We start from the raw sequence: 10,747 nt of genomic DNA on the forward strand, positions 1-10,747 counted from the left end.
AACATGAAGTGTAGCAAATGTATTCATGAAGGAGCTTAATGGCCTGTTGTCGGGTCATCTGCAAACAGTGTAGCTAGTTGAAACAGCCAACCACAGCAGATGCCTGCAGTTACCTCCTTGAACTGACAGGTGCACCGGCGCCCTCCTGTCGCTTGCACTCTCAGGACATACAAAAAGGGCTAAATACCTCCTGTCCTTGAGTTACTTTCGCACACTCTGTAAATTGTATTGTAAATTGCAATTGTGTAATTTATTGTATCCTCATTTTTTTTCCTCTTTTCGTTAATCTAATTCCTATGAATTCCTGTCCTTCTGCTCTTCTATCCCTCTTAACGAGCTCGCGGATAAAGCATTTCATTGGCGACAACACCACTGTGTGCTGTACTGTTCGTGCGTTGATAAATAAACCTTGATTGATTGATTGTGATTCCTTACTTTGAAATGTTTGGTCATTTTATGTTAGTCATATGCATATATTTCTATTTTATTTTTACTTAGAAATGAGTTTAGAAAAACAGCAAAGAGGATGAATTTCTACCATCTAGAAATTTGGCAGATTTATGAAGTTATGGTGTCTGCATATACTGTACAGGCAAGTCATGTCAATTGGAACATTTTTTCCAGTTTAAATTGGTGTTCACCTCCAGTAGGGTTCAAAGATTCAATTTATTGTCCATATTCATTAGTTAAAGAACTCAGGTTTCAAGAGAGACCTCAGATATCGTTAGATCCACATAGTAACACTGTGAGACCTTTGAAGCATTTGCAGTTAGAAATACAATTGTTGTGGAAGCAGCACTGTATAATATGTTCTTGGGTCCTGGGTGTGACTCTGGCCCATGCAAGCTTCTGTGTGTTTTTGCATGTTCGTCATGTGGGTTCTGAGCTCTTATCATCCTACAGTCCAAATACATTGTCATGGCAAACTGGCGACTGGCAAGATTGTCCACTCTGTGAGTATGTGTGGTCTGTCCTCTGCAGTGCTCTGGTGTCCTGTCCATGGAGTGGACAGGCACTGGGTTCCGACAATGTTTACATTCTACAAATATAGCCGATAGACCTGCATTATAGTTTAGCAAATCTAGAGCTGTTTTGAACTTGTGCTGTTTTTGTAAAAAAATATCTGTAGATTGTTTGCCCAAAGCTGGCAACCGGACTATCTGCTGTTTGTTTGATGTGCTTGCTTTGTCCACTGTGTTTATAATAAAATTGTTTACTGTCTTATTGATATGTGCATTTGGATTCTATATGATCTCAAATGAGAAACTATTTTTATCTATGAAATTTTCAAAACTTACTTGTGTGTAAATGTATTGTGAGTAACGTTAAATTTGTGTTTTGTTGAGACAAAATATTAGTTTTTATCTTTGTTTAGGACACTGCAACACTAGTGCCCTCTGTCTGCCTGGTTAGAGTCTATCACCATGACCTTGTAAATGATCAGAATTTTTCAGTAAAATAATTTGTTCCTACTTTTGTCGACAGGTGAAGAGGAAACTGAAATATCCAAGCATGCAAGATGTAAGTAATTATACACTGTAAGGTAAATTACTGGCCCTCACCATGATATTACTCTTAATTAAAAGTCAGTATAGAATGTCTTGCCTCAGCAATGTTTTAGAGGAAGGTTTTAGATGAAATAGCCAAGGGCAATCAGACATGCTAAACGTGTTTCATAAGGTTGTGAATGTCACCTTTACTCATTCTAAAGACAAAAATGTTACAGCTGACACACACTTGTCATATTTTGAATTTGACATTATTTTGCTAAGCAAAATTAACCTCCAGTACCTTGTGAAAAAAGATTTAATCATTTAATGATTGACAAAAATCTGCATGTTGTTAAATTGTTCTGTTACACTGTTCAGTGTTATTTCTAGTTCTTTGGTTCCAATAAAACAACAAAACAACATAATTTCCATTACTTTATTTTGTATATAACTCAATGTGCTTTACTAATCATGAAATCAAACTGAGATTCCACTCTACACCTGTCCCTTCTTTAAAAAACAGAGATTGGCTGTGCGTTGTTAGAATACCCACAAGAGTCATTCTGCTCTAATATATGTGATAAATTCTTTAAAGCATGACTTATATGGAGTTGATAGTACATGGGCACCCTCTTGTGGCTTCAGGTGGAATTACCGGCCTACTTGCCACACTGTTGTCCACAGTAGGCCTTACATGTGCTACTTCTTTACTTTGACAAGGAGGTCGACAGAGGTGTAGTATCTTTACAGTAAGTTTGAAATGCACATTAAGAGATGGGATGCAACCACAATCATTGTTACACTTACCAGCATTTTATATATGGGAGGTCACACTTAAACTCACATTGTTTTCACAGTGTGACTAGGTATCCTTTCTGTTTTTGTTTTTGGGGCATCGATTAATGTAAGAATTATCGTATTTCTGTGCCTCCTGTTGCCCCAGTCTTTTTATAGGTTGCGTGGCCAGGGGGACCCCTCAATTTGCAACGTATTTTTGTTCTGCACATTCAAATTGAGCAAGAAATTCGCTGTAGTGGCTCTTCCTGTTGCTGCTGTGGATCATCTTAATGGAAGTCTGGTAAAAAAAAAGACCAATCATAATCAAGTATGTAATGTTTGTGAAGCGCAGAAAACAGTGGGAAAGTGATCTCAGAGGGACGCCCAGTCAGTCTATTGTAATACATAATAATAATTTCTTTCATTTGGTTTTGTCTGTCAGATCCATGTAACTAGCAAACAGTAGACATACATTTTCAAGCTAGAGATTTAGACTACTGGAGCTGTTTTTACTAGACGGTAACAGATTCTTGTTTCCCGCAGTTGTACACATGACAGTGATGTTTGTTGCTGACCTAATAACCAGCCACCACCTTCCAATTAAATGAGTTTTGATATTTCCTTTTAAGCCAGTCAGTGCTGGTTCTGGACTTGCATGTGATTCACAGTGCTGGTGTTGGTGGACACATTTTTGACACTTGGTAACTAGAAACAGTAATGTTTTGTTTCAGATGACCTCAGGGTCTGTTGTTTACTGCTCTGAAAGGGTGTAGTGTAGATGGGACAAAGTGCAGGGCTGCTGGGAGTCCTTTAGCACTGGTTAACTTAACCTTTTCCTTAAATCATATATTTTGATTTGGCATTCTGGTCAAATTTCCCATAGACCTCCTAATCCCATATCTGAAAGGGCTTCATCCCTCTGCTCTCCTTCCCGCTGATAGCTGAAGTGTGGTGAGTGTACTGGTGCACTATGGCTGCCAGCACATCATCCAGGTGGGGCTGCACACTGGTGGTGGAAGGGATCCCCATTACCTGTAAAGAGCTTTGAGTGGAGTATCCAGAAAAGCGCTATATACAGGTAAGTGTAAGCAATTACTGTTGATGTCAGTAGGCTTACTCAATTAAACAAGTTAGTTACAGCACTTTTGTTATTAATTTTATATTCAGACCTGTTTAGTTTATAGTTGAAATATAGACTGTAATCAAGTAAATCAACTTAGAAATAAAAAGACTGATCTAATCATGCTATGTTTAAAGATGAGAGCACTGTAATACAAAGATATGGATAATGACTTTTTTTAAGACCTTAGATATGTAATTTTATCGGAAAATATTTTCCAATATTTCTGTTAGAGGAGTTTCCAATGTTTTGCAAATGTGTTATGAACTACAATAGTACATGTTGTCCTTTTAAAAAATAGTTCTTTTTCACGTTTGCAAGTTTGCTTTGTGTAACCCTCTCTTAAGGGGAGACAGGTTTTAGAACTGGTTATAGTTGCTCACGGACGTAGCGTTGGCTTAGGAACTACAGCTCCCATAATGCACTGTTCGAGTTCCTCATGGCGTCTGTCACGGCCCTGTTCTGCCTGGCTGTGGTGACCTCCCTCCTTGTTCTGGCAGCTTCACTGTAGATCATGTGCTGTCACCGGTGCGTACAGGAGGAACTCGCACAGGACTCCCTTTCTTTTAATTTTTGTTTTCTAAAAAATTAGAAGAAAACCACAGGAGGGTTTCCAGAGATACGTACCAGTCAGGCGGTCAGCAGGCTGGTATCAAGGGTCTAACTACCAGCCTGCGCGCTGCCTTGTTCCTGACTCCTGTGCCCCACGCCTCTTCGTCTGGTTACATTTGCATCAAAAAGATCAAATCAATGGCTTGTAATACAGGAAGTTGCTAATTCGCTTGAAAGACTGGTTGAAACTTTAAACGTCCCTTGAATTGCATGTTTATTTAAGAAGGACACAATGAGAAACTGATTACTTCTTAAGATTTTAAAAAAGGACAAATTTTAAAAACAAATACGTGCTAGGTAAAGCCTTTTTTAAGAACATGCAGTTGTTTGCTAATGTTCACTTATTAAGGCTAAACCTGCAACTCTTCTGATTTGGATATTTTATTGGAGACCAATTTAATTTTCCTGGTCACACAAATGCACAGACGATTCTGGTATTAAATACAAAATCGACCGTCGCCGACCCCCACCCCCCAGGCAAACAGAAACATATTAACCCTCACACCAGTAAAGGAGTGCTTGAACTGAACAGACAGGGTTACTGGAGGTCGAAGTCGCCATGCATGAAAGCGAAAGCGCTGGGAAGCTACTTTCAGTGGCACAAACTGACACGAAGGCCTATGTGGTTCACCTGCGGCGTTGTAGGGATTTTCCCCAGGAAAAGAAGGCGCTATATCTCGGAAACGCAAGCAGCACAAGCGCAGCACTAACACATGCAGTGGGTTTCGTTGTTTGAGTTATTTTTAGAGGGGGCCAACTTCACGGAGCTAAGATTCATCAATGAGTAATCAGGAAACAGTTTAAATTCTCATCAGAAAGACTTCAGAAACTAAAATTATCCTGCAGCTAGGATCACACCTTCCCCCTTCTCTTAACGACAGACTACTGTTCTTCTAAATTCTCTCTATACATTGTAGGTTTCATTTCACACCTCTCTTCACATGTCCTGACTTCACACCTCCAGATTGGCCTCTCTTTCTGTCCCCTGCTCTTGCCTCTCGCTCCTCCTCTCTCCCAGCTCTTGTTCTCCTGCTACATTACCTTTGCTGACTGCTCTGTCTTTCTCACACCTGAAGAAGGCTCCGTGGCAGAAACATTGTGTTTTTGTTCTTCTCTTTTCAGCAAGGAATAAACCTATTACTTGTTCTTTTATGCTGCTGCAGTTCATAGCCTCACATTAACTTGTAAATGCACTGAGCTCTGTGACACTGCACCCTTTTGACTGGATACAATACCTTTCTCTCTCTGGAGGTGTGGGATGGGGCTGAAGTTATTGTCTCCCTTCGTCAGTTCAACCTCTGAAACGTCCCCATGTGGGCTTAAAAGATTATGAATATTTAACATACTATGATATATAACATTAGTAAAAATGTCAATGTAGTGTAAGTATTAATTTGAAGGCATCATTAGAGAGTTCAAGATTTATACAAATATTTGACAGTCACTTTAAAATCGTATTTAAAAGACCAGATTAAAACAATTTCTGAGTTGTCATTTGAATGAATTTGTTACGTTCCGTAATGTCCTCACGGTAAGATGCATTAGTCACCAGGAGATGTAGATGCTGTCAGGAAGTCATCCTGTGGGGTTCGTGAGGATTGGAAAGTGACTCAGTGAGTATTTTGAATGCGTTTCGACGGAGAGTGAAAATAAAAGCCCACACCCAGTTTCACACCACGAAACACTCCCTCCAGTGTTACACCAGAAACGTTCAGCTGAAGGAGGTGTGCATCACAACTGCATTTTTGTTGTTTTCGTATTCCGTAACATTTTCTAACACATCTGATGAAGCCAAGTAGTTTTAAAACCTACAAATATCATTCCCTACTAATTTAGTTAGTAGGAGGTAGATCAGTAATATATCTGGTGAGAAAACTCAGAGGTGACTCAGACTGTTAGTCAATCCTTATATTTTGGAAACTTCAGAGAAACTGTACCATCGACAGTTGCTGTGTCAGATTGTCGTAGAACTATAGTCTTCATGTTTTAATGCTTGAGTTAGGGACCAAACTTGGGCTGGAAGGGTTACATATCGGGTTGGTCCAACCTCATCTCAGCAGCTGCTTCCCGTATACTAGAGAGAATGTGATTTCTGAACAAGTAGGCAGCATGTGGAGCCCTCTTCAGGCCACGACACCTGACACCACATCCGAAACTAGTGTTTCTTTTCTTCAGCTTTCAGCACGAAATGAACTTCTACCTGTTTCTTATGATTTATGTACATCGACCCTCCACGTACTCGCTACCTTAGATGTGCTACATATAACACTTCTGGTAGAAAGTTAGCCCATGCAATAAAATGTGTATTTGCTCTCCTTTTACAGTTTTTCATACACTAATCTTTTTACACTGTATTGTTTAAAAGACTTAAAAGGGCATAAATAAAACAGACTGATCAGATCATAACTTTATTACAGATATAACACAAACGCCTGTTCCTCCACAAATTGCTTTAACCAATCGTAAGCAAATCTAAGCACACATTTTACAATGCTTTGCATTGTTAATTTATGAGCTTCTCAGTTCATTATTTGAGATTATGACACAAAATATAACTATTTTTTTAAAAAGTCCAACAAAGATGGTAGTTCTCCTTACACAAGACAAAATGGTTTCAGCTTAGCATTGCACCTTATAAATGACAAATGTATCTGTCCAAAAAGCAGTACATCAGTTGAGCAGAAGACCTGACAGTCATTTAGCTCAGCAGCCATATCACCCTGCAACTCACAAGTGGCAGCCCACTGAAGCTAAGCAGGTGTCAGCCTGGTCAGTACCTGGAAGGAAGACCTCCTGGGAAAAACTAAGGTTGCTGCTGGAAGTGGTGTTTGTGGGGCCAGCAGTGGGGCGCTCACCCTGCGGTCTGTGTGGGTCTTAATGCCCCAGTATAGTGACGGGGACACTGTACTGTAAACAGGTGCCGTCCTTTGGATGAGATGTAAAACCGAGGTCCCGACTCTGTGGTCATTAAAAATCCCAGGGCGTTTCTTGAAAAGAGTAGTGGTGTAACCCTGGTGTCCTGGCCAAATTTCCCATTGGCCCTTACCAATCATGGCCTCCTAATAATCCTCATCTATGAATTGGCTTCATTACTATGCTCTCCTCCCAACTGATAGCTGGTGTGTGGGGAGCGTTCTGGCGCACTATGGCTGCCATTGCATCATCCAGGTGGGGCTGCACATTGGTGGCAGAGGCTATGGAAATGAGGTCTGTTTGGGAATGTGTAGTTACATGTTCTGGCTGTTTGTGAATTATCGTTGTTGAGTATGGAGTGCTGAGGTATTGATTTTGTGTAATGCTTTATGTTGAAAATTGAGGTGGATTTTGTTTATAATAAAGAGGATAAACTGGGATGGGAGGAGGGTTTGGTTTTGCATAAGGGGCGGGATTATGATAATGGAGGAATTTGAGAGAGTTTAATGGTTAGATATATTTGATTTTGTATTGTGGTTGTTATCTATGTTTTTGGTTGGTATTATGTTTATATGGTTGTTTTTGTTGGTTGGTCGTTATTATGGTTATTAATAATACGATCTATAGTTGAAATCTGAGCCTAAAAAAGAAAAGGCATTTTCAGAGAGCAATTATGCTGTGTTTATGTAGAATAAGTGATTAGGTTTATGAGCAATCTAATTTCTTATTCGTTTAAAACGCTATATAAAATAAAGTTTATTATTAATTTGCTGGACAGAGTGCTGAACATTATTATGCATAAGACAAAGATAACGATTTACATTAAAAGACATTTAATTAAACATGGGTTTGTGATTTAAATGGGAATGGGGGTGACGGGAACTCTTAATCTAAATAAAAATAAACTAAATAGTTTCGATAGTTAATAACCACTTTTTATGCACTAAACACGGGTGATTTTTCTTCCTCCTGATCAGTTTAGAAATCTGTGAACGATGTAAGTTTTTTACTTCTTAATTAAACTTTTAAAATACACGTTTCGAATAGAAAGAAATCCTCCTCCTGGTACAGTATGTATAGCAAACCAGCAGGTCTTTTTTCCCCAATCAGAGGGGTGTCAGATGGTGTCAGCCAATCACCATTCTGAAGCAGTACTGTAATCTCTGGTATAGGGACACCCCAAAATTCTGTCCCATAGTTTAGATAGATGATACTTTTATTGATCCCGTGAGGGAAATAAAGTAAATCATTTTCATTTTAGGAAATTATGAAACGCTCGGTTAAAAGCAAAGGATATTGTCTGTTATAGTGGATATAAAAACAAGAGTTTGCTGCGGCGTTATTGGAAACCCAAATTTAACAAAAAATCGCTGACATTATATCCTAGAAGACACAGACCGGCGCCAGACCGGGAGAATGCCCGCAGCGTAAAAGAAAATGCCTGATGAACTAGGGATTGGACAGTTTCCAAGTGCTTTTACAATCGATGGAAATGTTCGAATAAATGTGCAAAAGAAATAAACAAAATAATCATTTATTTCTTTATCATATTGGCTAGGTAATGTCCTCTCTTTGCTAGTTAGTGGCTGTGTTTCTGCGTTGGGTAGCAACGGGTGACTGTTCTCAGGCGGAAGATGTAAACAGCTTAATGTTTGTGTTAAATTTTTTTTAATTAAAATTAATTCTATACAGCAATCGCATATTCGGGTACCGTTTCATAAAACTTTCATGCTTAAAATGTTTAGGGAGAAATGGAAGACTGGTGTGTATTTTTTCTTTAAACTACCAAGACCAGCCATACACAGTACAGTTTACATACAGTAATGTTTATGTTCCTAAATAAATATCATTTATGACCTTCAGATGCGTTATGCTCCTCTTCTTTTTATGCTCAGCTACTAAAATTTCCCTTTAGTGGTAAAATTCCATATAAATATTCAAAACTAAGCGGATTAAAATGTGCACAGTAAAGACATTAAATGATTAAATCTTTTCACTACCAACCAATGCACCACAAGTGCCCCTGTCGGTCATTTTGGCCAGCCAATCACTTACCGCAGGCCCTGCGGTGGCTTGTGGGTAGTTTACCGTACCGCGGGTTTGTACCGTGCATTTTGAATGGCTGCATCTGTATATGATAGGGGAGATAGACCAAGTCCTGTCTTTTAACACATGGGGTGTTAAGTTATGCTATGCTCTTTCTCTCTATCTGCCTCTCTCAGAAACAGGCATGTAATTATTAACGGTACTTAATCCCTGTGATCTTGCAATCCTGTTGCTCTTATTTCAATTCTCCTCTCGCTTTCTAAGGAAAAACTTTCTAAGAAAAAAAGGGACAACTACTACAGATGTTTATTAACAAATTTGAAGCAAAGAGCAATGCAAAGTTTGCTTCACATACATTTCCTAAAACTATCACGAGAATGCTTTTCAGCTGTCACTAAAAAAGTAACACTTCAAACACACAACAGACATTATTCTGGACAGAGAGATGAAGATGTGGGCAAGAGACAATGTACTGTAGAACAAGACTGAGGCTACATGCAAGTCAGGGAGTACCTACTCAGAACATATTCTATTTTGCTCTGATTTGAAATAATCTCAAAGCCTTTGGTATTATACTTAGAACTCAAATAGTGGCAATACTGTTTGTGAAAGTGAAACTGAAATTGACCAGCCAGCCTTGTTTATGCAAAGAAAATCAACAATGGTATTTTAAGTGAGTTACCAATGATGCAATTTAACAGTGTCTCTAGCCAGAGGAAGAGGACAGAAAACAGTCTACTAATATTATAGTGGTACTGATAATAGTCAGGTTTGTTAGCAATTACATTATGGTACCTCATTAAAAATAAGGATAGTGACATGGTTCATTTATTCCTTTTATAATCCTTTTCATCACAGAACTACTTTAGGATATTTTGTTTTTTACGGCTCTGTGGATTTTTCTTCACAAAATGTACTATAACAAAACTTATATATGCATCTAATTATTCTCAAAAACAATACTATGTGTGATCTACCAAATGAATTAAAAGTTTGCCTTGCGAATGTTGGTGTCACGTTTTATATTCCTGATCTAATACAGTATAACTGAAGATCACAGACTATTCTTCTGTTCAGCGTTCCCTGACTAAGGTGCATTGTAATCCTTTGTTTTTATGATAATGGTTAACTTGAAACCTTATCCATTGAAATTATGCATTTATTAATTGGCCAAAATGGAAATCTCTTAGATTTTTCTTTGATGTTCTAATCCATCAGTACCAACCATGAATGATTTGTGACCAATATTAATAAATACCTATTTCTTCCAGTTAAAAAACTGTCACATTTGGTGGTATGTTCCATTAACTGTATAAACATTAAAAGGGAACTACAGTCAGAATTTCTCAGACTGGTTATTAAATCTCTGTTACAAAATACATTAATTAAGGTATAGCAAAATTTGACCAATTTTGACTTAAGCACACTATTGTGAGCTTTGTTAAAGTACTGGATACTCGCCATGTTGTCGAGAGCTGGCAAGAAATGCGACGTGATGCGGCCCTTCCTGCTCACTAGTCACTGTAATAACTAATGTAATGCGATGTACAAGCGAATAAGTACAGGTTGTGCAGCAGACATTTCACCGTAGAAATGTTCCAAAGTGATCCGCATGCAGAATTAACAAGCAAGTTGTATTTGTTGGCAAAACTGTCTTGAAGTAGAGAACAATATTTAGCGTGTATGGGATTGAAAGAGATGTATTCACAAGCCTGCTTGAAGGGAATTTAATAGGGCAGCTTCACGTCACTGGACGTTTTGTTGCCTCGTTCTGAATTGCAAAAAATGA

The sequence above is a fragment of the Lepisosteus platostomus genome, chromosome 17, assembly GCF_059453375.1.
Source record: "Lepisosteus platostomus isolate fLepPlt1 chromosome 17, fLepPlt1.hap1, whole genome shotgun sequence".
Lineage (NCBI taxonomy): Eukaryota > Metazoa > Chordata > Actinopteri > Semionotiformes > Lepisosteidae > Lepisosteus > Lepisosteus platostomus.